Source organism: Podarcis vaucheri, assembly GCF_965113315.1.
Source record: "Podarcis vaucheri genome assembly, chromosome: 2".
Taxonomy (NCBI): Eukaryota; Metazoa; Chordata; class Lepidosauria; order Squamata; family Lacertidae; genus Podarcis; species Podarcis vaucheri.
In genome coordinates, this window is record NC_138760.1 from 108,679,884 (window position 1) to 108,705,383 (window position 25,500).

A 25,500-nucleotide genomic window follows, 5' to 3' on the forward strand; every position below is an offset into this window, starting at 1 on the left:
AGACAAAGAAATGGTGAGAGTTTGTCTTTCTTCCTTCAGGCCTTGTACACAGCAGGCATCATTCAGTTTGCAACTCAGCTAGTGATAGTGTTAAAATCAACTAGCCAAGAGGGGGGTGGGTGGAGATGTTGCTTAGCATCCAGGCAGAGAAGCATGATGTTTGCTGAGGTAACAGATGCCCTGGTTGGCTGTGCAATTCTGAGGGAGTTTTCTCCTCTGTATGTTTGGCTGAATGTCTCCCTACCGTCTGATGTTATTTACTTCAAGATACTTCAAGAAACTCCTGAAGAAACACCTGAAGTTTCTTGAGGTAAAAAAAAAAGATAAAACATCTCTGTTCCTTTCCCCTCAAATTATACGCTGTGTTTTCTTCAGTTTTGCTCAGTTAAGTGTCACTAGGTTAGGACTCCCATTTGCATTATTTAAGTGACTTAATAGTTTGCTTCCTCAGAGGAACCAACTGTAGGACGCAGCAGCCAATGCAGGTGTACTCTGCCAGGGAAAGGCTTCAGGCCAGTCTTGTGCAACTTCACCTGTAGGGTGGGGATATGGTCACCACAAATTTATCCCATGATATATAATGACTTGTATATACAGTCTGGTAGCTCTTGACTCCTGCTTAGCTGGAATATATAGTAGTTTAAAAAAAAACAACAACCAGAAACATGGAGCCCCATTTACAGTAGGAACTGAATCTGAGAAAACCGTAGGGACGCGGGTGGCGCTGTGGGCTAAAGCCTCAGCGCCTAGGGCTTGCCGATCGAAAGGTCGGCGGTTCGAATCCCCGCGGCGGGGTGCGCTCCCGCTGCTCGGTCCCAGCGCCTGCCAACCTAGCAGTTTGAAAGCACCCCCGGGTGCAAGTAGATAAATAGGTACCGCTTACCAGCGGGAAGGTAAACGGCGTTTCCGTGTGCTGCGCTGGCTCGCCAGAGCAGCTTCGTCACACTGGCCACGTGACCCGGAAGTGTCTCCGGACAGCGCTGGCCCCCGGCCTATAGATGTGAGATGGGCGCACAAACCCCAGAGTCTGTCAAGACTGGCCCGTTCGGGCAGGGGTACCTTTACCTTTACCTTTACTTCCTGGGTGTGGGTGGCAGAAGGGATAAAATGCTTTTTACCCAATGCCCTCCACAACTTGGGCAGGGAGACTTCAGTACTTTTTAATGAAGAATTTGCAAGGAGATATTTTTTTTAAAGTTGAGAATAAATCCCCTTTTAAAAAGCAACAGCAAAAGAGTAAAACAACAGGCTTTTTTTAAAACGGAGGAAAGCAAAGACAATCATATGTAGTAGACCTTCAGTCTGTTTCTTAACCCACGTTTTTAAATTATAAAGCTTAAAGAAAAGTTCAAGGTGGCGATGTTTATTGTAGGGCAAATGGTAGGATTTTCTGGTTGTTGTCGTTTTTTGGTCCAATTCCTTTTAGACGGTTGAGGAGGACATTGTTTAAAAGCATGTTCCCTTTCTGCTCCCCTGAATTTCCACCAGGAGAGCAAAGTGTCCCGATTGTATTCCCTGCTCAGACATTGCTTAAATGTGGCGCCGTCAGATATTTTGTGTAGGCCAGACAGGTTGGCTTGAATGTTTGTGGCATTCTGTTCCATCTCCTGCATTACCCCTGCAACAGCTTTTACCTTTTATAATAAGTGTAGGCTTACCGTCACTTCAGAGAGCAAAGCTGTGCAGCAAGTAATCCCTTCTGAGAACTGCCATCCCTTCCTATCGGTTCCCTTTTGTTTGAGTGACTTATTAGATGCCCTCTCTCTATCAAGCATGAGAGGCTCAGCAGACGGCATCCTCCCCTTTCTTTCTTTGTACTGGTGAATCCTAAATGCCACATGTAAGACGTGGGCTTGCTCCCCTGCTGCTTAATTCTTGGCACAACATGTGAGGTGTCTTTTAGAGGCCTCGTCTACCTATCTGCTCAGCTCCCTAACCTCTCTAGAGCCGAAACGATTTGATGCAATGAAAAACTAATCCGTCCAGCGCGCATCCATGTGCCCTGAATAGCAGGCATGACAACCGTGTAATCAGAAATATAGATGTATGGGAGTGCTGTTTTGCACAGGCCACATTTTCCACATCAGGCTCCTGCCAAAGTGGGGTGGGGGGGGGTGGGAGGCCTTTTAGCTGGAACTTTTGCCAAAATTCCTGCCTTAATCAAGACCTGAGATCCACATCGCTCCTTAAACACCTACAAGACAGGCAATGTGCACAGGTGTCTCCTTTCGTAGTTTCCTCTCTTCCCAAAAGGGGAAACAGAGACAGAGCACAATTCAAAGTGTTGGTGCTGACCTTTAAAGCCCTAAACAGCCTTGGCCCAGTGTACCTGAAGGAGCGTCTCCACCCCCATCGTTCTGCCCGGACACTGAGGTCCAGCGCCAAGGGCCTCCTGGCAGTTCCTTTGCTGCGAGAAGTCAAGTTAAAGGGAACCAGGCAGAGGGCCTTCTCGGTAGTGGCACCCGCCCTGTGGAATCCCCTCCCACCAGATGTCAAAGAGAAAAACTACTAGAATTTTAGAAGACATCTGAAGGTAGCCCTGTTTAGGGAAGCTTTTAATGTTTGATGGACTATTGTTGGAAGCCACCCAGAGTAGCTGGGGTAACCCAGCCAGATGGGCGGGGTATAAATAATAAATCATCATCATCATCACCACCATCACCATCTGTTTAATTGCAATAGGAGGGAGATGACAGTTGCCTCATTTTCTTCAGGACGTATATTATTATTTGTTTTAAAACGGTTCTAAATGTACATACATACATACATCCCTCTCAGTTGCGTATGAAAATACAACATGAACACATTAAAGCAGCATCATAAAAACAGAGATAAAAAATCAGAAAAAAACTTAGCAAAACCATATTATAAAAATGGATAAAAGCAGGAATTTAGTCATAACAGTGTCCAATCAGGGAAAGCCTTGGAAAAGTGGGGGTGAGTAGAGAGCCTTTACAAGTTGTCCGAAGGAACTGATGGATGGCGCCTCATGTTTGGCAGAAGGAAGGGCATTTCGGAGTGCAGGGGCAATGACAGGAAATGCCCATTTTTGGGTCACCACCCTGGTTCCTTGAGGAAATTTTCCCCAGATGATCTGAGTCATCTTACAGGTCTGTACAGGGGTAGGATGGGCCCAATATAAGCATGTAATAAGTCCCATCATATAACTCCCCTTACACCTTTCCCTGAGGGAACGTGGGTGGCGCTGTGGTCTAAACCACTGAGCCTCTTGGGCTTGCCAATCAGAAGGTTGGCGGTTCAAATCCCTGCAATGGGGTGAGCTCCCGTTGCTTGGTCCCAGCTCCTGCCAACCTAGCAGTTTGAAAGCACGTCAAAGTGTAAGTAGATAAATAGGTACCACTCTGGCAGGAAGGTAAACGGCGTTTCTGTGTGCTGCTCTGGTTTCTCCAGAAGCAGCTTAGTCATGCTGGCCACATGACCCGGAAAAACTGTCTGTGGACAAACGTCGCTCCTCTCAGCCAGTAAAGCGAGATGACCGCCACAACCCCAGAGTCGTTCGTGACTGGACTTAACTGTCAGGGGTCCTTTACCTTTTACACCATTCCCTGAACATATTATCTCCCTGTGCAAACAAATAAGAATGAAATTGATCTGAGCCAGAAATGACATGTGTAAACTTTGTACAACTAAACTAAACTGTGAGTTTTCTCTTGTTCAATTCATTCAGTTGCTAAGTGGAATGTTTAGGTTTATGGCCTCTGTATTAATGTGTTGTTTGTGATTGTATTTCACATGCTTGGGTAGGTGATAGGAATCCTCATACCTCAAAGAGTTGTGTCTCTTCTTATGCTTTTCTGCCTCTGGCCCACTCCCTGCAAAGTCTCACCCTCCGTCAGCTTAATATTATCCTCTGGCGAGCTGAATTATGCAGCTGAGATGACTATATGGATTCTAAAGTTGATATGGAGACAAAGTCAGATTATCCTCAGGCACCTGCACCCTAACAGTCCTTTCCCATTCACATGCATTCAGCGATAATGGATCCTGAAGTGGCCGGGCCAGCAAACTAGCTGCTTCATGGTATCACCTAAAATAGATGACATAATAAAGCCAATACTCCTGGCAGCTTCAGTGTGTGTTCCACTTCCGAAGTGGAGACAAAGAGCTTTTGCACTGCTAAGGCAAAAAATCGTCTCAGCATAGGGATGCCTGTATCCTGGGAGCACTTTTTTTAAAAAAAAACTGTTTTGAAGAGGGCTGCTCCCCTAAGGTCATGGTAGTCACCGACACTTCTCATTTGAACAGCTCTTCAGAATTTCAGACCTGGATATTCCCCATCCCCTCTTTCTTCCACTATCAAATTGGTAAAGGTAAAGGGACCCCTGACCATTAGGTCCAGTCGTGACCGACTCTGGGTTCGCGCACTCATCTCGCTCTATAGGCCGAGGGAGCCGGTGTTTGTCCGCAGAGAGTTTCTGGGTCATGTGGCCAGCATGACTAAGCCGCTTCTGGTGAACCAGAGCAGCGTACAGAAACGCTGTTTAGCTTCCCACCGGAGTGGTACCTATTTATTTACTTGCACTTTGATGTGCTTTCGAACTGCTAGGTTGGCAGGAGCTCGGACCGAGCAATGGAAGCTCACCCCGTAGCGGGGAGTCGAACCGCCAACCTTCTGATCGGCAAATCCTAGGCTCTGTGGTTTAACCCACAGCGCCACCCGCGTCCCTCATCAAATTGGTATAAACTATCAAATTGGTGTATATTGCATACATGAAACCCAAGAAGGGGAATGTGGGATGAATGTGTCTTTGTTAACAGCCTTTGAGATTGAGAGCATTTGGTATTACGCAAGCCATTTATTGGGGTAACCAAAGAAGGATCTGATTGGCCGGGAGGGAGACCAGTCTGAGAACCCTAGGCACACTGCCTCAAGTTGTATGATGGAAGAAGGCAGAGCATGCATATAATAAAGATTTAGTATGAGCAGCTAAGGTATGAGATCAGTTATAAATACCCTTGAGCAAAACTGCCAATAAGATGATACATTTGGGGTGCTTGCTCTTCGGGAACCATTTTAAGTGGCTCTTTGTCAAATACCTTGACAAAATCAGCAAGGAAATCCTTCTGTCCTGGAGAGGTGTTGCTGGGTCCCCCCACCCTTTGCTGCTGGGAGCAAAAAAGTCACTAAACTTAGTGAGGAGAGAAGCTAATAACAGCTACTTGGAAATTGGGATGCCTGCATTTAGGACTTGAAAAAAGCTCTCCCCCTCTCCTATCGCCTTGAAGGAGATATTTTCAGGAATCGTTGGAGTTGCACTTCAAAATGCAAACAACTAGCTTGAAAGGGGTTTAGTCTGCAAATGTCACCCTAAAATTCACAAAAGTGAATTTTGCAAATATGGCTGTGTTTTACTTTCAGAGGCAGTGAGCTCTTGAATACCACTTTCTGGGAGTCACACGCAAGGAGAGGTGAAGAATTATACATGGAGTTCAGAGTACATAATGCAACTTTTCATTTAATTAGGATACAGTTTTGAAAAACGAATCAACCAAAGACAGAATCTGAAGCAGAAATTCAGAAACTAGGAAACGAAACTGATTGATACATTGAAGTAGTGCATTTTGCAACTACTTCTGATGTTCCGTCATTTACTAGTAATGTTGAAAACTTTTTTTTAAATAAAGAATGTGTTGAGTTTTGATGCAAACTGTTAAGCCCACTGCAGAAAACTTTGCTTTCAAACCGCACTTGACTCTCAGGTGGGTGGGGGGAGATTCTGTTCTAAACCGTGGAATGCACTCAATTCTGGACTGAGTATACTTGTTAGAAAAGTTACGTAAATAGAGATGGCTGTGGAGGAAAAAATATATATATCATAGATTTGAAAAGAAATAGTGTATTATCCCTTGTTTGCTTTTTTAAAAGCAGAGCCTTTGTGCTCTTGATCTCTGCAGGCCAGTATGCAGCTTTAACATGAAGCAATGCTAATGAGCATTTGGAGCCGTTAATTTATGATGCATCTGACAGCATTGTAGTGAATTGGGTATGAGATGCATGTGATTATGTCGGCATGCTGAAGAATAAACCAGCTGCTATTTGTTCTGTGAGCATACAGAGAACACCCTCTCGTTAATGGCCCATAGCATGATCTGGCATCTGGTAAACTAATACGTTGTCATCTTTACCATGAAAGTCGCCACAAATCATTAATGAATGCAGCAACCATTCAACTTCTTATGTTGTCTGAAACACACCAATTACTGTAAAAGTGTTCCTATTAGCAGCATGATTGAATGATAGCAACCGGAGAGTAACTTGTTAGCACAAACTCTTGTTGTAGAGACAGTAATGAACTGCTCACTCCAGCACTTGTTATTCCCTTTTAATCAGGAAGGATGGTTAGAGTTGATTATTTATATTGGTACTTTGCATCAGCACCCAAGGTAACAAGCACAAAACTATTTCTTGGATGCTTCCACTGATGGTATCCATGGCTGGCTTTTGCAAGAGACAGGAAGGCAACAGGATGGGCTGGTGATCATAAAACAGAATAATAGAATCGTGGAGTTGGAAGAGACCCCGAGGATCATCTAGTCTAACTCCCCACAATGCAGGAATCTCAACTAAAGCATCCAAGACAGATATCCATCCAACCTCTCCTTAAAAACCTCCAGTTCACAATCTCCTGAGGGAGTCTGTTCCACTGTCAAATAGCTCTTACCATCAGAAAGTTATTTCAGATGCTTAGTCTGGTAACCGCGAGGTTAGATTACTGCAATGTGTTATATGTAGGGCTGCCTCTGAAGACAGTTTGGAAACTTCAGCTGAAGTGCAGCATTCAGCAGCCAGGTTGCTCACCTGGGCAAGATGGGTGGAGCATATTACACCAATCCTGGTCTGACTGCCCTGGCTACCAATTAGTTTTTGGACCACTTCAAAGTGATGGTTTTCACCTATAAAGCCTTAAATGGCTCAGGACCAAAATACCTCAAAGACCATCCCTTTCCATATGAACCTTCCCAGACCCTGAGATCATCTTCTGAGGCTCTTCTTTGTGTGCTTCCTCCTCTTGTGGAGGAGGTCAGGAGGGTGGCAACACAAGAACGGGCCTTTTCTGCAGTGATTCCCTGCTTGTGGAATGCTCTCCCCAGTGGGCGGTTTGGCAGGCACCTTCATTATACACCTTTAGGGGCCAGGCAAAAGCATTCCTCTTTAACCAGGCCTTTTGTTGATTGACATCCAATGTCCTTTTAAAATGTGTTGGGGAGGGTGGGTTATTGGGTTGCTTTTATTATGTATTTTTATATTGTGATTTTTATGTTGTGAACCACCCTGAGACCTGTGGGTATAGGGCTGTGTGGGAGTCATAAAGCCACGGTAAAGGCTTGTAATATTGCAGGGTGCCCCCTGACCTCGGCTGACCAGCACTCTGAGCTTTACAATGTATTGGAATGCATTGACCTTATATGGAGTTATGTTCCCCCTCTGGGCAGTGTAACCTTATATGGTTTGTGGGTGGGTTAAAGCCATGACCGGGTGTAGGTAATGTGAGACACTGGCAAACGGCCATGTGGCTGGAGGGAGAACAAAGGATAATAAAAAAGTTACCGGAGGGGGAGAGAAGTTCGAAAGGAGCTGCTCATACCATCCTGAAAATATTGCTGGCTCTCTGTGTCTTTATTTTATGCTAAACAGCACCATTTTGCAACGGCTGGCTCCGACAGGGGTGTATAGTTTAGGAGGCTTCTTTGGTCAAAATTGAGTACACACTTCCAGAGTTAATGCTAAATACATTACTTCTGGTAAATGCTAGAGAGTCATGTAAATTTGTGTCCCAGCCTTTTCTGAAACCCAAGTGGTGCATTGGTTGCCAGATGTGAGTCCCCCCCCTCCAGCATTCTACCCCACTGCTTACTGAGTTGTGTATGTTCAGTGGTTTGTTTGACATTCTCAACTGGCTCAGGAAAATGGTGTTTGGTTTCCACCATACAGTTGACAATTACGAGCTGGATAAATCTGTGTTTTCCACCATGTAGTAATGAACTTTCAGCAGCCTTGCTATACAGTTGACAATTACGAGCTGGATAAATCTGTGTTTTCCACCATGTAGTAATGAACTTTCAGCAGCCTTGCTAACTGGGAGCCATGAATATATGGAACTGTCTTATAATTCACTTGGATGAACAGCTGTCTAGGGCCCAAATGGAGGTCTTTCCTGATCGATTCTCAATTGGTGTATGCCAGGGATTGAACTGTGGACCTTCAGCAACAAGCTATGCCCTGCGACCCCTTCTGGAAGTTGCAGCTAAATGACCATAACGTGGGAAGTGTTTACTTTGCAGCTGTTAATTGATGAGATTGCAAAAAGGTGTCGTGGAGGGTGGCACTGGAACGGAATAAGGAATACCTCTCACTGGTTTGCAATGTGAAGTAGCTACGCAGAACCACTCATTTTAAAATAGGACTGTGAGGTAGATTTTGATTGCAATTGATGCCTGGTAATGGACCCTCATATAACTCAGGCTGGCACCAGATCCATAAAATGCTTTTGCAGTCCAGAGCGAAAAGCTATCTCAAGCTCTAGGTCTGCAGCTGAGACTGTAAACACAAGCATAATCTACTCCACAGTTCCTTTTACCAAATGGAGGAGTCTGTGAGAGGGAGACCTGGGAGCTGATTATTCACAGATCCTGGGTCTTTACATTCCTGAAAGCAGGGAAGTCAGCCAGAAGGCTATAAATCAACGACTGAGCTGCACCAGGCAGTGAGTGAGCTTAGTAATGAGTGGCATCATGCTACAGCATTGTCTATTCACTTTAGAATGATAAAATAAAAGGCTGTGTGTCTTGGAAAGAGTAACAGCCTTATTCTTTTTGCCAGCTAATGGTGGACACATTATTTAAAATGGTAGAGCATTTAACTCAGGGATCAGTAAGTGGGATATTCCTTTTTATCCCTTTCCCTGATAAAATGTTTGGCATTTTAAACAGGGCTCACACCGGATTAGATTAATTTTAGCCCAGAAGTGGGGAACCTTTGGCTCTCCAGATGTTGCTGAACCACAACTCCCATCACCCCTAGCCATTGGCTATGCTTGCTGAGCCTGATGGGAGCTGTAGTTCAGCAACATCTAAAAGACCACAGGCCCCTCCTCCTGTTTTACCCAATTGTTTGCATTTGAATTGATGATGGGTGCAGTCCCAACCATAGATCTTCTGGGATGAGTGAGTTAGAATGTGGCAGGTCTCTGGCAACTGGGTGGTATCTAGGCTAGCAAAAAAAAAAAAAAAAAAAAGGTGCTGTGTTGTTGTTTAGTCGTTTAGTCGTGTCTGACTCTTCGTGACCCCATGGACCAGAGCACGCCAGGCACTCCTGTCTTACACTGCCTCCCGCAGTTTGGTCAAACTCATGCTGGTAGCTTCGAAAACACTATCCAACCATCTCGTCCTCTGTCGTCCCCTTCTCCTTGTGCCCTCCATCTTTCCCAACATCAGGGTCTTTTCCAGGGAGTCTTCTCTTCTCATGAGGTGGCCAAAGTATTGGAGCCTCAGCTTCAGGATCTGTCCTTCCAGTGAGCACTCGGGGCTGATTTCCTTAAAAATGGATAGGTTTGATCTTCTTGCAGTCCATGGGACTCTCAAGAGTCTCCTCCGGCACCATAATTCAAAAGCATCAATTCTTAGGCAATCAGCCTTCTTTATGGTCCAGCTCTCACTTCCATACATCACTACTGGGAAAACCATAGCTTTAACTATACGGACCTTTGTTGGCAAGGTGATGTCTCTGCTTTTTAAGATGCTGTCTAGGTTTGTGCTGTAGTTGCTTTGAAACTATTTCAAAGGCTTGTTCTCATGTGGGTCTGGCTCAAGTGGAAGTGTATCCAGTGTGCACCTCCAGATCCCATTCCCAAAACAGATTCCTCTGCTCATTCTGTCTGTCAAGGGAGTGTTCTGAAGCCTCAAGGCTGTATAAATCCAGCAAAACAGTACATATCCCGAAGTAACACGAACAGCACTGGTAGGCGTGGTGTTGTCAACCCTTTGGAGAGCAGCAAGTGTCGGCAACCACTGGCATATATGCAAGCTCTCTGACTGGTTTCCCCCCATTACTTCTCTTCATTTCAGTTTCGTGTCAGAGGTCCTTTTTATTGGCATTACACTAGCTGCATATTGTCTGGCACTCTGGGCTGTACACAGGAGTAAAATGTGCAAGATTTCTCTCTCTCTCTTCTCAAGATGGAGTGCGACTAGAAAATCCTATTTTCCAAAGGCCAGTCACCTCTCTCTGCACAATAGTTCTGTCCTTCAAGTACTTGTTTCCTTTTTAAAGTTTATATCAGTAGTTGGAAAGGCTGCCTGAGGCGGTTTATTTTCTGTTACAACTCTTCTCTGTGTAAAGCATTTCCTCCTAAATCCTTTTAATGGATGACCTTTTCTTCGTTTAAGTTCATGCCCTCTTTTTTCTTTTCTCTGACGCGATTGCCTATAACTTTATATTGCTTTTTTCGTTTGTTTGTTTTGTTTCGCTTGGAATAGTAACCAGTGCTTTGGAATAGCAACCAGTTAATTTCTAGTCTTTTAGAAGGGAGACCTAGCTGCAATAAGCCCATGGCATATTCAAGGCTTGGAATTGTCACAGGGCGTAATCCCAGTTTAGGGTCCATTGGAATGAGCAGTGGGAGTCAGTAACCTCTGCACCATCCACAATCTGTCAGCAAGCTGCAAAATGAGGCTTTTTGCATCAACCACCTGTTTCATCTTGCCATTCCATAGTGAGACCAAATTTTGGATATTGAAGCCATCCAGGGCTGCATTACAGAGGATAATCCTTAGTTTGAAGCACAGTCTGATCCAAGTCCCGTCTATAGATAGACCACTGTTAGGGTGACGGAGAGCGGTGGTTTTGAAGTTGCCCATGAACAGTTAATGCCTAGATTAGCAGACTGAGCAGGATCACTTGGTCACAGTACTCCCCACTGTGAGAGTGTTGCTTTTTAAAACTATGCCAATTATTTCTAGATTTGCATCTATTCATATAAATTAGCATATGCAACTTTTGTTCAGACCAGTGCCATATTTTGTCCACTTGGCAATGAATTTCTACTCTCATGGCAATGTGTAAGTGGCCATGCTGTGCTCTGGATCTTTGCTTTAGGTTTTGAGGCCGTGATATTTATTTATTTATTTTGAATTTAGCAATGTAGCTTTCTTGAATTCAGCTGCAAGGGCAATGTGGTTGTGTGGGCACAACTTTGCACTTGCAACTCAGGTTCATTATTAGAATGATGTTGCAGAGGTGCCCAAAGTTGATTTTCCTTGACCTTGCAAGTTCAAGTATGTAAACATCAAGGATAACCTTCGTATAGTGTTTTAGTAAGGTGCTCAGAACACTGAATGGGAAACCTCAGTGAAACATTTTAAAAGAGTTTAGTAGAAAGGAGCCAGGATAAATGCAGCAAGGAGATCAGGCTTACAAGTGGTAAAAGTTTAGATAAGTCTTAATAGCAATAGTCAGCAGATCTTTATTATAAAGGTCCAAGTGTTTGAGTGCAGCTCTCTCTGCCCCTCTAATATGCTCGACGCTAGATTACTATCAGATTATTACTTGAGAATTTTCCATTGTGATAACCTTGAGTATCTTTTAATAAAATAATTATTTTCTTGATATTTCTTATAGATGAGGGTGGCTGAGTTGTGAAGAAGTCAAATGGAAAAACGTAACTTCTACCATCAGATTTCAGGAAAGTGGGTTATAGTGCCTTGGGAGCTTTTTAACTGATTAATTTTTAAAGGATGTATTAATACTAATTCAGCAAGGTAATAAGACAAAAAGGATTTAAGTATTTCTGCCTGGTAGAAAGAGCTTGCTAAAATGACTTTTCTGCTGTCACCATTATAAAAATAAAGAAACACTTCCAAGTATTTCTGCAAAGGCTGTTTTATGCACTTAAATTTAGCCTTAAATGTTCTGGGTTATGTTTGGGACTTGTTTAATACATATGGGCTCTTTTTTAAAAATAACAGTTCCTCATTTTCCACATTTCTGTGTTCCCATTTTATCACATGCCTTATTCAAAGCTCTTGTTATCTGCCCTGGTACCTATAGGTCTGGGCCATTGCTGTTGCCCATTATCTGGTCAAGAATCACAGAGTATGCTTTCTCTTTCCTCTCCTCACATTTAGTGTGCCAAGTATTTTACAATCTTTCCTCCTGCATAAGTTATGATGAAGAGGGGGCAGTGAAAGGAGGACTAGAGCAACGCAGAAGGACTTGAAATTGTACACCATACTGTATAACAAGCCAGGTTATTTGTTTGTGGTTTTGGAATTGCCATGATTGGAACAGACCAGGATCTGAACCCCGCTTCTAACTATGCTTTAGTTCCAACCCACTGCAATGCAGGATGTATTGAGTTGTCGGGCGCTGAGGAATGAAGAGCCTTTGTAAAGGGACCGAGAGGGTGGGCATGGGGCTCATGCATAATTTGACTGACTAATCAGAAATATGTGTATCCACACCATCTGTAACACACGTTCCACCATTACTAGGGGAGCTTCCAGGTGTAGCACTTTTAGGGTGATGTATATAAAAATACCTAAGATCATGGCCACTGGGCCCATCACCTCCTGGCAAACAGAAGAAGAAATGGAGGCAGTAAAAGATTTTACTTTCTTGGGCTCCATGATCACTGCAGATGGTGACAGCAGTCACAAAATTAAAAGACGCCTGCTTCTTGGGAGAAGAGCGATGACAAACTTAGACAGCATCTTAAAATCAGAGACATCACCTTGCCAACAAAGGTCCGTATAGTTAAAGCTATGGTTTTCCCAGTAGTGATGTATGGAAGTGAGAGCTGGACCATAAAGAAAGCTGATTGCTGAAGAATTGATGCTTTTGAATTCTGGTGCTGGAGGAGACTCTTGAGAGTCCCATGGACTGCAAGAAGATCAAACTTATCAATTCTGAAGGAAATCAGCCCTGAATGCTCAGTGGAAGGACAGATCCTGAAGCTGAGGCTCTAATACTTTGGCCACCTCATAAGAAGAGAAGACTCCCTGGAAAAGACCCTGATGTTGAGAAAGACTGAGGGCACAAGGAGAAGGGGATGACAGAGGACGAGATGGTTGGACAGTGTTCTCGAAGCTACCAACATAAGTTTGACCAAACTGTGGGAGGCAGTGGAAGACAGGAGTGCCTGGCGTGCTCTGGTCCATGGGACACGAAGAGCCGGACACGACTAAACAACAACAATATTGTTTTTGAGAACAGTTTGTTTTCGTGTATGTTATGGATTGTATCTTTGTGGGACACTGTCTGTTGTTTACTTGTTTTGCTCTTACATTTCCTGTAGCAGGATGCACAGGCATATATGTTTCAACTTTTGATTATGGCCAGATGTTGGCAAAATTAATTAAGATGCAGGGGTTCATGCAGATAAAGTTCCTATTAAGAGTAGGCGCTCCCATCCTTGCTTTGACACATCATGTTGCTTTGATATCCTCTTGTTATCGGATCATTTCCCCTTTCTCCTCCTCCTTACGTCTGGCTGTTTCTGAATTAAAAATACAAAAATATTAACAAGCCAGCAATATGACTACAGCTTTCAAGACAGCCATCCAGCAATTCTTAAAAAATCATATTATGTGTACTTAATGCCTACCTGACCTTTTCTGCTGTTACTTTAATCTTTTAAAAATTCATTTAATTTAAAAGCTGGTGTATTAGGCCATTTATATGTAAATTGCCTTTAATTCATGCATTGATTTAACAGACTAATCCAAAAGATCCTTTACCACTGGTGACCTCTTTGACTCTGTACTACTGAGGAAAATGTAAAGTGGTTGCATGTGACCTCACGTCCATGTGTAGCATAACATGCCTCCTCGAGTCTGCATAAATCGGTCATAATAGCAGGATTCTTCCCATAACACTGAATTATTGCACTGCAGCCTTGAGTTGCTGCTGGAGTTTAGAACAGCTTTCATTTTTTACATGATGCGCATCGTGAAACCCTGAGCAGGCTTTTCAGTTGACGTTGAAACAAACGGGGATTTGTAGGTAAATATGCGATTCAAGGGATTAATTATTTGAATCTTAGGATATAGTCATTATCACAATTTTGCTTATATATCACACTGATCTGAGCATTAAAACTTTCAGTAGAGATGCTCACCTCAATCTGAGTTCTTCATTGAGTGGGAGCCATGCACCCCTGTTCCTGCCCCTGAAGAACACTCTAAACTATGCCAGAGCCGGGTGCATTATTGTTGTTGCTCTGGCAAAGGTGCACCCCAAACACAAACACAATAGCTGCCTCGGGTGGGGAACGCCAACCAACTGCTAATCCATATTTTTTTTTGTAAGCTTCCGTGTGATTAGGAAGTATCCTAGCTATACTATGAGTTACTATGACTTTACTGAATTGTATTAACCATTTTGATGAAGATGTTCTCTGTTTACAGAATCACAGAATTGTGTTATTTCCTTTTTATGCTGTTGTGCTTGATATTTCGGCGATTTCAATGTTTGCTGTCTTTTAGCGCTATTGAGAGCCACTTTGAGCTCAACATCCATTGTTGGAAAAGTGTAATGCAAATATTAAATGTACGCAACTCAACAATCTAAAGCCTGGTCATAGTTCACGGTCTGGAGAGATGCTCCAAACTTGAGTTCTTTGTGTGGGAACGTTTATATAATTTAGCAGAGTTTCAATGATCCCCTGTTTGAGTTTATGCAGTGACAAGTGGGTTGCTAACTCGTTTGAGTCCTTTCAATAATTATACCTTCCTGGTTGATAATCCCTTTCTGTCCTCTTTAAGAAAACACACATGAATCTGAATCATATTAACATAAACTACTTTACTATTAGATTCATTCAGGTTTACAGAGTTGTTCCTGAAAGCAGGCTTAGGTTACATAACAGATAAACTATATTCTAGATCAGGGGTCAGCAAACTTTTTCAGCAGGGGGCCAATCCACTGTCCCTCAGACCTTGTGGGGAGCTGGACTATATTTTGAAAAAGAATAATAATGAATGAATTCCTATGCCCCACAAATAACCCAGAGATGCATTTTAAATAAAAATACACATTCTATTCATGTAAAAACACAAGGCAGGCCCCACAAATAACCCAGAGATGCATTTTTTTTTAAAAAAGGACACATTCTACTCATGTAAAAACATTCTGATTCCTGGATCATCCACGGGCCGGATTGAGAAGGCGATTGGGCTGGATCCGGCCCCCGGGCCTTAGGCTGCCCTACCCATGCACTAGATAGTAGTGAGTCATGAGAAGACTGCATCCGAGCAGTTACCAATTAACACTCCTTGCAGCAACCGACCAAATGACAAAACTGCCTGCCACATAGAGGCAGTTAGTCCTCTTGGAATGTTGGACTTGACTGACAGCTTTATATCCCACACTTTGGCTCATCACACGGGGGAGATTCACACAGAGCCTAGTTTTCATGCTCTAGCCCCCTGTCTCCTCAGTCTAGGTGACTGTCACTAGCTTAACAGCTGCCTTAGAAAATCATGTTGCTATCAGAACATGGATCGCCCAGAAAGATTTAAATATAATCAGATTATGGTTCTGAAGAATTAACGAGAACTGCTTTCCTTTTGCAAAGTCGTGTCTACTATAATGCACAGATTTCTACAGCAACAACTCCTAGCATGTATTTGTCACTGCCAGGAATGAAGAATCACCTGACCAATTGGCAAGCAGCCTTATGTATTATTGGATCTCTCTGGCAGCTTTTAACAGCATTTGGGATGATAATTCGATTGAACTGTTGTGACTGTTAGTTAAAATTTAAAACCTCAAAATAATAATTATTTGTTTTCTCCTTCCTCAGAGGAATCTGTTAACATATTTTTAATACTCTATGCAAGAAACTCCATGCAAGAGTTTTGCAAAACTTGCAAAACTATTTGGCAAGAGACCAAACTATATTTCTAAAACAAGCACTTTAGTACCTATGCAAATTCACTGCAGGAATAAAGGAATATTAATCCAGAAGAAAACAGGAGTAAGCTCTGCCTTTAAAATGCAAACATAAACTTCTATTTAGGCAATGAAGTATGTTGGCCATGTATTTCCCGGTGATTATACAATAAATACAATTTATTTGTGTGTAGCTTCATTCCTATGAAATGTCATAAAACAGTTTGCACCGAGAGAAATGACAGTTTGCAGAGTTATGTGCAGTCACACGCAGAAAACAAAACAGCATGTTAAAAGCTTGCCACAATAAGGAGGAGAAACGTGTCAAGATGCTGGCTAGCAGAGATAGGGCCTATAACAAGACTTCATTTTGTCATGAACGGTGAAATGTATTGACAGGATTTAAAATGTGATATCATTCATTCTCCAGAAAGTAATGGATTTTTATTTATTTCTCTGTGGAAACGTGGAGGGGAGAACGCATTGCAAAATGGCAAGATTGTACCAGCTAAAAAAATTCTCCAGAACAAAAACATTAAAAGATAGGAATTGCAACCAGTTATTCAGAAAAAGTATTTAACCTTGCTATTGATAATCACAAGCAAAGAGGGCTTGTCCCATTATCAGAAAAGAATTATTAAAGGATAAGGTGGTTGTATCACTTTATGTGGTTGTATGAATTTATTTGGGGCATTTACCTTACTTCTGATGTTCTATTGGTGGACAGGAGGAAGGAAGGGAGGCATCCCTCTGTCTGTGCTTGGTTCTGCTATGGCAGGGAGCCTAGTGCCAGACGAAGGATAGGCTTTCTTAGGGGGAATTGCAGACAGAGCCACACCATACATTTACAGTGCACCCAATGGACACTTAAAGCACATGACTTGCTTCATAAAATCCTGGGGACTGCGGTTTCCCCCTCACAGTGCTACAATTCCCAGCATCTTTAACAAACTACAGTTCCCAGGGTACTTTGGAAGGATGTCACATGCTTTAATGTCAATTGGATGGGCTTTAAATGTAAGCTGTGGATTTGTCCTCCATACCTTCAAACAACACAAAGGAGTTTGACTGAGTTGAATGGGTGTGCTGTCGTTTAAGAGGTCCAAAATGTGGAGTTGTGTTAGAAAGACTGGGAAGTATGTGAGACCTTGTAGAGTGGTTAGCAAGTGGTAGTAGGGTTTGTAATATAAGACCTTGTAGAGTGGTTAGCAAGTGCTAGAAGGGTTTGTGATGGACTTTTTGTAGACACTCTCTCTCTCTCTCTCTCTCTCTCTCTCTCTCTCTCTGTGTGTGTGTGTGTGTGTGTGTGTGTGTAGGAGATCCAGACAAGACTGTCCATTGCCGTATGTTATAATTTTGCTATGATGATAGTAATTTGCCCAGTAAATTAGAGATAATAAGCTAATTAAAGGAATAGATGTGGGAAAAGTCAGCCAAATAATTTAACTGACAAGATAATGTTGTTTGTACCAAAGCCAAGAACATCAGTGCATATCGTCCAGTGGAAAACTGTCAGTTCTGGAAATTCTGTGTGTTTAAAAGTAATTGATGGGAAGCCTAATGAACATACAGACTGCCTTTAGTATTACATTACATCAGAAAAAAGTGTCTTGATAGAAAACATGCATCAAGAGAAGGAGAATGGGTGGCGGTGTGGGTGTGACATTTCTAACTGGGTACTAATGATATGGAACAGAAAGACCAGTTGTTTTACTTCGCATACATTGAGGCCATGCATGGAGCAAAAGGGACCAGCTGCACAAGACACAACTTCAGGTGATTTACCTTGTCCCTTGGAGGGTAAATGGTATAAGCAATGGGTATAAAGAAGAAGATAGCCAAATAATTTTAAATACCGTGGAAACTCTCCTGGGACTCAGCTATACAGCTGCAAATAAAACATTTTGTGTTGTGAACTCCAATATACAAATGTGGCACTAGATGGCGAGAGTGAGCTAAGACGATTTCGATGTATTTTTCAAAACATTTTTTTTAAAAAGCATTTGCACATCATAATTCCAAATGCATTATTTTTGGTGCCCTGCCCCCCCGGTAGAATCTCTTTCTTGGATTCTAGGACAGGCTTCTATTTCAGAAGCTTTAAAACGTGGGTATTGCGGCCTTGGTACAGAATCTGGCCTTTCACTCGGATCTTCGAATCTTACCGGGAAGGTGATGGATTCACCCGTTTTCACTACCTCCTCCTTTTCTGTGTTCTAACATTCTTAATGTGTCAGGAGCCACAGAAGAGTCCACCTTGGCCTTGGCCTGCCTATGTTTAAATATCAGCAAACAAGCTTTGCATCCTCTCACTTCCTGCCCTGCCTCCCCTACAGTTTTTCACTGGGGCAGCACTGGGAGACGTGCCTCCGTCACCCTGCCTGGGTGTCCATTCCTTGATTAAGTCTTCACCCATTGCTACCATGGGGGTGGGAGATGTCGTGGTTCTTCTGCTAACACCTTGGTGTTCAAGGTGGGTAGGAAGGAGATTACCCAAGGGAGAATGGGCATGTTGTTGTAGTAGTAATAATAATAATAAAAAAATATTATTTATACCGCACCCATCTGGCTGGGTTTCCCCAACCACTCTGGGCGGCTTCCAACAAAATATTAAAATACAGTAGTCCATCAAGCATTAAAAGCTTCCCTAAACAGGGCTGCCTTCAGATGTCTTCTAAAAGTCTGGTAGTTGTTGTTCTCTTTGACATCTGTCTGTAGCATAGACATTTTTAGCATAGAACAATGAGCAGCACCTATGCTTTAAAGTTCCCTGGCATCAGGCAGGTGACTTTTCAGCGCCTGCTAAGAACAGTTTTGTTTAGGTAAGCCTATTCAGACACACACAAGTTGACGCGTCTAGTTTTTAACTTACCTGTTGATTTTGAATTTTTTATATACCTAGTGTTTTTCTTGAACTTATTTTGATATTGACAATTTTAATGCTTTGTTGTTGTTGTTTTTTTTTGTGTGTAAACCACTTAGAGGTTCTGTTTACAAACAGTATATGAAGTTGGTTCAGTAAAATAAAACTCCCACCATCCACAGCTAGCATGGCTTGTCTTCAGGGATGATGAAAGACACACTTCCAAACGTTGTTGGACTACCACATTGGCCACCCCTGGGGGTTGCCTACCAAGGGTTTTGGGTGTCAAGTTGCGAGACACGGTTTCTTTTTGTGCAACACCGAAATGATTAGAGGTGAAAGCGCACGTCTCTTTTATGAGGATTTTATATCTCAGCAGTTAACTTAGCTTTGGGCTAAAACATGGCATGCATGTGATCTCAGCCTGGAGGTGCCTTTTCCAGCTCTTACTTTCTTCAAAACGATTCATCCTTTTCATTATTCTTCAGATACAAGAAAATAAATATTTTGTCACTCTCTGAAGCCTAGCAATTAATTAGACAGACTGGGTTTACTTTTATACAGAGTCTCTCCCCCCCTTTTTTATTTTACTGCTTTGGCGAAGGAAAAAGACTTTCATCTGGAGATAAATTGTAATGGCAGTTCTCTTGAGGCTTTAGAAAGAGAAAAATTGGCTATGGTCTTATTGTGAAAACCTGCCTACCAGGGGCCAAGACAAAAATTACAGTTGTCTTGTAGAGGCTGGTTTCTCCATGCAATGGGTCTTTCTTACGTGGATCTGATGGATTCCCCATAACAATGTAGATCTTCTTTTTCTGTGCTGGTATGGAGAAAATCTCTGATTCCGTGAAGGGCGTTGCTGCGACCCCTTCTAAGTAGGGTTGGCTGTAACTCTAGCAAATGAGTGCAAATGAATGTCAAATGTTGGGATAAGGCACTGATTTGGATAAACAGTGGATTTACCGTGTTTTTCCGTGTATAAGACGAGGTTTCCCCCCCAAAAAAATAATGTCAAAAATTAGGGGGCGTCTTATACATGGATAGTGCCGAGGGAAGACCGGCGATTGGTTGTTGCCACAAAAATAGGAGGCAGCTTATATATGGGGGGAGTCTTATCGATGGAAAAATACGGTAGTTAATTTCAGCTCGGTGGCAGAGAATCTGCCTTGCATACAGAAGCTCTCAAGTTCAATCCACAAGTGTAGCTGGGTGCAGGGGTGCTATTTCCTGGGGGCCCAACCCTTTTGGGGGCTCCCCAGTCTTCCCCCCCCAAAATAATTCAGGGCCAAGCACAGAGCTGAGTGCAGCATGGCTTCAGTGGCTGGCTCATCCTCTTCCTGCCACAGAGGGGGAGGAGGGGGAAAGCTGCCCCCTGCTGGTGGTGGTGGCAGGAGGAGGTGAAGGAAACGCCGCCAGCCACTGAAGCAGTGCAATGAAGCCATTTCTAGCAACTCCAGCATCCTGACCAGAGCTGTCAACCTTCCCTTTTTTTGCGGGGAATTCCCTTATTTCAGCACCGTTTCCCACTGCTTCCCGCTGTTATCCCGGATTGTTAGATATCCCGTAGACTGTCTCCGGTACAGGTGAGGATGCTGACAGCTATGATCCTGACACAAGGTTTACCCCCCCATCTCCCTCACAAGTTGGCACCTCTGGCTAGGAAAATACTCCTGCCTGAAACCTGAGTACTCAGCTAGGTGGACCAATGGTTTCACTCAGTAGAAGGCAGTTTCCTATGTTCCTAGTAAATGCCTAGAAGACCCCTTTCTTGGCTGGGAAACGCTGTATTTCTATACCTTGTAAATTAGGTCCCACACATCGAATTGGTATTGCCTCTTTAAGGATGCACTTTTTCCCCTTGATTAAAAATTAATCACATTTTCTGACTATTTTGAAGCCCTTGTGGGAAGATCAAATCTGTCGTCTGATCTCTTTCTTTTTAACTGATCTCTCTCTCTCTCTCTCCCTTTTGCAAAGAGCCCAATTGTAAATGAGTGGGTAGTTTTCGGGAAAAGGCCTGCAACACTCTTGTATCTGTGTTATCTGCATTATATCCATTTCATTTTGCTCCCCAGTATCACAATGGAACTACTTCACTGTGTAATTTCCATGTAGCTCTTTTTTTGCAATTCTAATTCCTGCCTGCCTATTGTATTACAAAAGAATTGAAGGACTAGGATATTTGCACGAAGGACATTTTAAATTCTAATGTCAGGGGTCATTAATCATTTTTTTGTTGTTATACCTAAGAAGTACAATTCCTACACAGAGGGGAGAATATGGGAGAGGAATACATTTTGAAAATGCTGTTTGAGATTCATTTTTCACTTTCTTCAAGTTGCAAAAAAAATAAACCCAGAAAATTAAAAAGAATCCCAAGTCAAAATAATTTACATATATTATAATTTTGGCAGCTGTTATCCATAGTATCTGTCTCCAAGTGTTGATGTTGAAATTAACACTTTTTAAATTTGCTTCCCTTTCGTTTTTAAACTTGAGGTTTCTACAAACAAGGGTGTTTTTTTTAAAATAAAAAACTCTGTGTTTTTATTAACACATAAGTCTCCAGGGGAATTGCTTTAAAGCGTCTGAATATCTAAAACAAATTTGCACAAGCTTGTTTTGCATTAGATAGCTATTTCCCCATCCTTTTCCAGATAGATATGTGTTTGTTTTCCAGCTAAATTATATGTTAATTAATTAACGGATGAAAGAGCAACGTTAATTCAAAGTATTATTCATTGTATTTTTATTAGCGATAATATCTTTCCTCCCCCTCATTTTCGAATGGATTTCTCAACAATTGGTGCAGGACACATTTTAGGAATTATCTCCTTGGATGTGTCATGGCCAACTTCTGGTTGGCTTCAAAACAGCAGCTTTTGAGGCTGGCGGACACTGATTTGTGGACTATTGCAATCCAGTTCAAGTCATGTTGGTTTGAAAGCCCCTTTATAGCCACACTAACTGGCAGGGTTTTCAGGCAAGAGATATTCACAGCTCTACCTAGAGATGCTGGGGATTTAACCTGGGATTCTTCTGCATGCAAAGCAGATGCTCTGTCCCTGAGCTGCAGCTCCTCTCTTACTAAGGAGTAGGAGCTGACTTTAGCAACCTCTCTTAACCAATGAAATCCTCTAGTGGAAGCAGCAGTTGGGCTGACAGTATACACAGCTGCAGTCTAACATTTGGCTTGGCTTTCAGCGGCTGGCGCATACAGTCAGGGCCGCTGAGAGACAGCTATGGGGTACAGATGTGTTGGGCCTCATAGCCCACAAGGGCTACAAAATTGTCAGCTTTCATTTTTCTAAAAAGGCAAGTCTCCAGGCCTCCTAGAAAGGAAGTTACGGAGTAAAATAGGAGCGCCCCATCCCTCACCTCTGCTGCAATATCTGTGAGATGAACCAGCCTGGCTGCTGTGACCTTTTGACGTTTTTAGCCAATGAGTGAAGTCAGAGCTGTGATGGATGAGTCAATTGTTCAGACACTGGGCATTCCTGGGGTTTTAAAAAGCCGCTGTTTCTCACTCCCCTGTGCTTTTTTGTGTGATCAGGTACTCCTTATAAGTTATTTTCTGCAGATTCTGTTTTTTAACTCCTTAAATACTAAACAGAGTACGAGCATCTGAACGTAATTGCTGTACAGTGGTATCTCGGGTTAAGTACTTAATTCGTTCCAGACGTCCGTTCTTAACCTGAAACTGTTCTTAACCTGAAGCACCACTTTAGCTAATGGGGCCTCCTGCTGCTGCCGTGCTGCTGGAGCACGATTTCTGTTCTCATCCTGAAGCAAAGTTCTTAACCCGAGGTACTATTTCTGGGTTAGCGGAGTCTGTAACTTGAAGTGTCTGTAACCTGAAACGTATGTAACCTGAGGCACTACTGTAAATCTTAAATCACCTTTGAACCTCTCCATCTGAATTTTATCTCGGACTGAATGCAGTATTTTTTGTTGTTGGCATCTTCCTCTCACTCTCCCCTTCCAAAGATTTTTATTGAAGTTTCCACAATACAATAGTATCTAGAACAAATAGAATCAAAAAGACAATAAAAGGCGGGGGGGGGGGAGAGCAAGAACAGATAAAAGGGAAAGAGAAGAAGAAAAGGAACAGAGAGAAATGGAGTGTGTGTGCCTCCAAGGGTGAAGTCAAATAACTGTGTTAGCTGCACCAAAGTGACCTGTTTGGGGCACAAGCCTGGGCAGTGTGTGTGGGCATCCTGGGCTGACCAGAAAGCAAGACCCTCCTCTCGTCCTCACTGATGTGGTCCAAAGGAAAGCAGAGCAAAACATTTGGCATCAGCTTGGCTGCAGGAGTTTCTGGAAGGAGGCGTACAAAGCACCATCCAACCATCTTAGGGACGCTACTCTGCTTTTGTGTAGACTTTACTCCTTAATCTTTTCTTCAGATATCCTGCAAGGCAACTGTCAGCCTAAGACCAGCTGGCGAAAGGCCTACAGTAATGCAACTCATTTAACAACTCACAAAACTTGAGTTTTTTGCATGGCACTAGGGCTGAGTGTGGCTCTCATGCCTTTAACTATAGTGTACTATCTGTTCGACTTCCAAAATGTTTGGAATCCAAAGTGCGGCTTCTGATTGGCTGCAGAAAGCTCCTGCAGCCAATCGGAAGCCACGGAAGCCATGTTGGATGTTCGGGTTCCAAATAACGTTCGCAAACCACTTCTAGGTTTGCGGCGTTCGGGAGCCAAAACCTAGTACCAAGGCGTTCGGGATCCAAGGTACGACTGTATAGTTATGAGGGAAGTTTTACCTGTTGGACTTACATCTGTTCCATATCTTATTATTTGTGTGTGGCCTCAGCTTCATTTTCAGCATACCACCCACTTGCAAAAAAGGCACATATTTGCATGTGACAACGTATATGCTGATTTTATGCAAATTTTCAACTTCTTTAGTGAGTGCAGCAGAGGACCCAATCTATATTCATTAAACTGGGAACATAAAAAAAACTAACTTGTTGGCACCCCTGTTGATAGCACAATGTGTGATGTGAGTTGTGTTGGCGTTTTCAAGCATTTCTACGCATGAACATCTGGGTGACAAGATTTCTTTCTCAGGAGGTTTCCGGAGATAATGCTATTTTGTGGCGTTGCGCACGCTCACTGTTTGCGCGCACTGTGTGACCTGAGGCTTTATGTTATAGAGTCCCTCACAGCAGCTTTGTAACGGTGAAACACATTTAATAAATTTAACATTGGGGTGGCACCTAGGAGCTGGAGCCTATGAAGTATTATAAGTATCTAATTTGGCATTTGACAGTTTATCCAAATGTAAACTGCCAAGGTCAGTCCAAGGAGGAAACGGCCTAGAATCACCATGAAGAATCCATGTCACTATTAGGGTCCAAGACATTAACACATAATTCAACTCAGTCCTCATCTATACCTGCCATGTTCTTCAAAATTCTCAGACTGACCTGAACGTTTTTCTCCAGCACATGATCTGCGGCTGATTCTCCTCGATAAAGTGTAAGTTTGCCCACATTGAATGCTACATTACCAAGGGGCTGTGAGACTGTCTCATGTGGCTGTTTCAGAATGCTGAACCCAGAAGGCATTTTTATGGGCCACTTCCCTATACAGGGCTGTCTTTGGATGTCTTCTAAAGATTGTATAGTTAGATATTTCCTTGCCTTGAGGGTCGCATAACTTAATACCCTCCAACATTTCTTGGATAAAAATATGGACATCCTACCATACCCCTCTACATGTCACCATTGAAAATAGGGACGTCCTAAGGAAAAGTGGGACATTCTGGGATCAAATCAGAAACTGGGAAGGCTTCTGTAAATCCTGGACTGTCCCTGGAAAATAGGGACACTTGGAGGGTCTGAGGGCATGACCTCAAATTTTGTCATTCAGCATTTGCATTCAACCCATAGGAAGGCCCCTCCTAGACTGCCTTTGTCTACTAGCCTGTTTAGCTTTTAATCTTTAATATCCATGTTGATCATGAAAGCCACCTTCTTCTTGTTAACATCACAACAACATAGGCCATGCTTTTCGTTTATTTTCTGGATCACTTGTGATGATCTGGTTCATCTGATGAGCGTCACAACATCACGGGATCACATTGTATGGGCTTAATTGCCATCTTCTGAGCAATGCAACACCTCCCCCCACAAACTAAAATGAAGGTTTTTGAATTTGTTTTTAAAGTTCTTTGAAAGAGAGGGGGAAATTGCACATTATTCCCATCTTTATAGATGGAAATGATTTGAATAGCTCTTATGCAAATGGCGCAAGCAGAATAACAATGTGTAAGGCATTCATTGAACTTAGCTATGCTTGCACATTCTTGCTTTGATTGTTCTTCAGAACACATAATTTAGTGAAATGTATCAGTTGCTTTGGTTACAAATGGAAATGTCCACAGAGAAGCAAGTGGAAACTGTGGTTTGTCGCCCCCCCCCCTCTACCATTCATGTTCCTTCAACAATGGTATGTATACATTATCACCATGTGGAAATCCTATATGCACAGGTAAATGGGGAGAGTGGAGTAAGTTTATTTTAAGGGACATCAGAGTTCTTTCTACAGTTCCTGAATGTGCTAGTAGTGAATTTTGTGGATTAGTCTAACAATGGGAGTTAATGGTGGCTCTGAAATCTTGGCATTGGTCAGGAAGGTGAACATAGGGGTTTGTGCCTCCAAGCCCATTATGATTTGGGGGGCCACTAGGGGCGCATCGGAAGATGGCTGACAA

At 42.8% G+C, this 25,500-nt stretch overlaps 1 protein-coding gene and 1 long non-coding RNA gene across 6 annotated transcripts in view; one reads left to right on the forward strand and one right to left on the reverse strand.

The window, feature by feature from the left end:
- Positions 1-25,500, forward strand: part of FHIT (fragile histidine triad diadenosine triphosphatase) — a 1,063,956-nt gene that overhangs the window by 273,146 nt on the left and 765,310 nt on the right. The gene's annotated exons all lie outside the window — the stretch shown is intronic.
- On the reverse strand, positions 13,218-15,519 carry LOC309525559. Its single transcript, XR_014216418.1, has 2 exons — positions 15,279-15,519; positions 13,218-13,514 (listed from the first exon to the last, which is right to left on the reverse strand). It is a non-coding gene; the product is annotated as an uncharacterized lncRNA (long non-coding RNA).